The sequence below is a fragment of the Arachis hypogaea genome, chromosome 19 (genome assembly GCF_003086295.3).
Source record: "Arachis hypogaea cultivar Tifrunner chromosome 19, arahy.Tifrunner.gnm2.J5K5, whole genome shotgun sequence".
NCBI classification, from domain to species: domain Eukaryota; kingdom Viridiplantae; phylum Streptophyta; class Magnoliopsida; order Fabales; family Fabaceae; genus Arachis; species Arachis hypogaea.
The window spans coordinates 87,558,125-87,562,610 of NC_092054.1; the positions used below are offsets into that span (position 1 = coordinate 87,558,125).

General features: G+C 41.0%; 1 non-coding gene across 1 annotated transcript; it reads left to right on the forward strand.

Moving 5' to 3' along the window:
- Positions 1–1,557: 1,557 nt before the first annotated feature.
- Positions 1,558–1,664, forward strand: LOC112780504 (small nucleolar RNA R71). The gene has a single exon (XR_003191336.1). It is a non-coding gene; the product is annotated as a small nucleolar RNA R71 (small nucleolar RNA).
- The last annotated feature ends 2,822 nt before the right edge of the window (positions 1,665–4,486 follow it).

Below are 4,486 nucleotides of genomic sequence, written 5' to 3' on the forward strand. Positions count from 1 at the left end.
GCTCTGGCTGTAGCTAAGAATGGTCTTCCAAATATGATTGGGTGAAGGTGACTTTCTTCCATTTCCAGTATGACAAAGTCTGTGGGAAGGAAGTAGTTCCCAACCTTCACCAGCACGTTTTCAACCGCTCCAATTGCTTATTTTTGAGTTTTGTCCGCCAGCCTGATGACTACGTCTGTGGGCATCAGCTCATTGATTTGCAGCCTCTTCATAAGGGATAAAGGCATTAAGTTGATGCTTGCTCCCAGATCACAGAGTCCTTTGTCAAACATTATTTCTCCTATGGCACAAGGGATGTGAAAACTCCTTGGGTCCTTCCTTTTTGTAGGCAGCTCTGGTTGAATGAGAGCACTGCACTCCTTGTTCATCACTATGATTTGTCCTTCCTTGAGTGAGCTTTTCCTGGTCAGCAGCTTCTTCATATACTTGATGTATGAGGGCATTTGTTGGAGAGCCTTGATGAATAGTATATTTACATGGAGGGGTGCAAATATGTCAAGAAACCTTATGTATATTCTCTTCTCTACTCCACCATTTAGTAATTGGGGAAAGGGTGCATAGAGCCTCAGCAACTCTTTCTGCGTAATTGTGATTTCCTGAGGATTCTCTTCTTGCTTTCCTGCTGATGTATCTTCAGATTGTTCTGATGGTTTGTTCAGCTCTTCCTTAGTCTCCTTATCACTTATAGTAACCATCTTGCAATCTTCCCATCTGACTTTCTTTGCTTCACCTCTCGGATTTTTCTCTGTGTCACTTAGGAAGCTATCATTAGGTTTGGGAATCTTCTCAGATAGGTATCCCACTTGAAATTTCAACCTCTTGATGGTGTCTCCCTGACTCTTGATATTAGCTCGCACCTCCTCCTTGAACACCTTGTTATCTTGAATTTCCTTGCATATGCCTTCAAGTAGGGTTTCAATCCTGGAGAGTCTATCTTCAGATGATGGTGAGTTGAGATTGGAGGGGTGAGAAGGGCCAGTTTGACTTTGGTATGGATGTTGAGGTGTGTTGTTAGGTGGGTGCTGATATGATCTCTGTGTGGAATGTTGGTGAGTTGCATTGTTACTGGGGTTATGGCGTCTCTGATCTTGGCTTTGATCCTGTCGATTTTCCCACCCAAAGTTTGGGTGGTTCCTCCAACCAGGATTATATGTTTTGGAGTATGGGTCATGGTGCTGCCTGGGTGAATTTCCAATGTAGTTGGCCTGTTCCTGATCACCCTCTGCCTCTTCATTCACTCCTTTTTGAGTTGCTGCTGAAGTGGTGATTGCTACTACTTGATTCCTCTCCATCATCTTGGTGAGGTCAGCTAATTTCTTGGTAATCATCTTGTTTTGAGCTAGTAGTGCATCCATGTTGTTCAGCTCCATCACTCCTCTAGTGTTGCCTCTTTCAGAAGCATAGAAGTAGTCATTCTCAGCTACAGTCTCAATGACATCTATGGCTTCTTCAATGGTCTTCTTCTTGTTCAGAGATCCCCCGGATGAGTGGTCTACTACCTTCTTCGATTCATAAGAAAAACCTTCATAGAAAATGTGCAGCTGCACCCATTCATTGAACATATTTGGTGGGCACCTTCTTGTCAGGTCCTTAAACCTCTCCCATGCTTCATATAGAGTCTCACCATCTTGCTGCCAGAAGGTTTGTACCTCAGCTCTCAACCTGTTGATCCGTTGAGGAGGATAGAATCTTGCCAAGAATTTGTTCACCACATCTTCCCAGGTTGCTAAACTCTCCTATGGAAAGGATTCCAGCCATTTAGATGCTTTGTCCTTGAGTGAGAAAGGGAACAGAAGTAGTCTATAAGTGTCAGGATGAACACCATTAGACTTCACAGTATCACATATCCTCAGGAAGGTGGTTAGATGTTGATTGGGGTCTTCTTGGACACTCCCTCCGAATGAACAATTGTTCTGAACAAGGGTGATGAGCTGTGGCTTTAGTTCAAAGTTGTTGGCATGTATGGTTGGCCTTTGGATGCTACTTCCGCAATTTCCTGGGTTTGGATTGATGTACGAACCCAGAACCCTTCTCTCTTGCCCAGCTTGATGTGCTGGACCTTCTCGGCCATGGTTGTGAGCCTCTTCTTCATGATGGTTCTCCATATTTTCATCCATGTTTGGTTCAAAATACTCCTCTTCTTCCTCCGCACCAACTACTCGTTTTCCTCTTGCTTCCTTCCTTAATCTCAAGAAGGTCCTCTCAGGTTCAGAATCAAAGGAAGTTGAAGCCCCGCTTCTTCTCCCTGTCATACAACCAACAAGGCACAAGCAACGAAATAGATGCAGAAAGTATTTCTGTTAGAATTGCTATTAGTGTGAGTGATGTAATATATCAAACAGTTAGTGGGTTAGTGGACTGAATTGTAAACAACTAAGAAAATGGGTAGGGGAAAGGGGAGAAAATAACTAAAACTGAAAGTAAATTACTCAAACAGAATTTTAAATCAAACAAAAGAAAAATGCTCAATCTAGTTATCCTCCAATTTAATCATTGTTGATACAAAATCAATCCCCGGCAACGGCGCCATAAACTTGATGCACGGAAACTTGTCTCTCAATAATTTTCCTTCGGCAAGTATACCGAATTGTCGTCAAGTAAAAACTCACAATAGAGTGAGGTCGAATCCCACAGGGATTGATTGGTCAAGCAACTTTAATTAGAGGAATGTTCTAGTTGAACTAAGCAGAATTCGATTTGAGATTTGCAGAAAATTAAATGGCGGGAAAGTAAATAGCAGAAAACGTAAATGGTGGAAATAAAGAGCTGAATGTAAATAGCAGAAAGTAAATTGCAGAATCTTAAATGGGAATGGGGAAGATGCTCATAAAAGTAGATTGAAGAATTTATAGAGAATGGGTAAGATCAGAAATGGGGAATTCATTGGGCTTAGGAGATGTTGCATTCTCCGGATCAAGTTCATTTTCATCTCTTCCTCAATCAATGCATTCATTGATCTCCTTGGCAATCTTAAGTGATCGAATTCCAATTTCTTGGTAATTCAATCTCTCAAATCTTGATCAATAGCCAATTCCTTGGTCAATTGCTCATGAGAAGAGATGAAGTATGGTCACTGATTATACCACATGTATTTCCAAATCAAAGTGTTGGTAGGATTATATGTCACTATATCCATCCAAACCCCAATTTGGTCCAACTTGAGAAAGTATTTCTAGCATGATCTCTTCATTCCTCTTCCAAAGTTCCGAAGAGATCCAAGTATGAATAGCTTCTTTTCCAAGATAACTACCCAATTGAATGAAGATTGAAAGCTTTCTAGTAAAATCAAGAGAAAAGATAGAAGAAGAATAATGAAAACTAATATTGATCCATCAAATTACAACAGAGCTCCCTAACCCAATGAAAGGGGTTTAGTTGTTCATAGCTCTGAGAATGAAAAGCATAGATGGAGAGTACATTCTGAGAATTAAACTAAAAATTGCAGAGAAAGTAAAATACAGAGAGTAGTTCTCCAATTTCCAACCCTCTTTTTGATTCAAAACAACCCCTATATATACTACTCTTCTGATCTTCTAGTTGGTTCTTCAAATCTTGGATATGGGCCTTTGGATCTTGAGTTTGAAGCAGTTATCCTCTTCAGTGGGCTTAGCTTTACTTGCAGAGAGAAAGTATGAAGTAGGCAAGGACTTTTAGCTTAGGACGTTAGTGGTGTTAATGTTAAGTGAAAGTGTGGGTTCGAGAACATTAGTGGCAGTCACCTTTTTCACTAACGTTCCTAACCCAAGGGTGACCCACGTTAACTTCAACGTTAGTGGCACCAACGTGACCACTAACGTTTCCTCTTGATCCTTCGCACACGTTATTGGGACTTACCTTTTCCAATAACGTTGAGAACCCTCCCTTCCCTACGTTAGAGTTCACGTTAGTTTGGCTAATCGTGACCTTTAATATAGGCTTGCCAAATCTTCGAAAACGTTAGTGACACTTACCTTTGTCACTAATGTTTCAAAACGCCCCTACTTCCCACGTTAGAGTTCACGTTAACTAGGTTAACGTGGCTTCTAACGTGGTGGTTATAGCCATCTCCAATATTAGTGACAAAGGTGAGTGTCACTAATGTTGGCTCATCATTCTTTCATCCACGTTAGCTTCCACGTTAACTAAGTTAACGTGGGAGTTAACGTTGCTCATAGTGGCTCATTCCAACGTTAGTGACAAAGGTGAGTGTCACCACTACAACAAATAAGGGTTTTCGCAACGGTCAAAAATCATTGCCGTAGATTGAAAAACCGTTCCTAAAACTTTAGGCAACACTTTGGCAACGGTTTTTGACCTGTGGTATATGCGGCCGTTGCCAATGGTCAAAGGCAACGGTTTTTTACCTAAGGCAACAGTAACCAAAAAACCGTTGCCAAAATTACTGGTATAGACAACGGTTTTGAAAGAAAATTTTAAACAACGGTTTTGAACCGTTACTCAATATGTAACGGTTTTAAAACGTTCTCTTTCATAATCCAACGGTTTA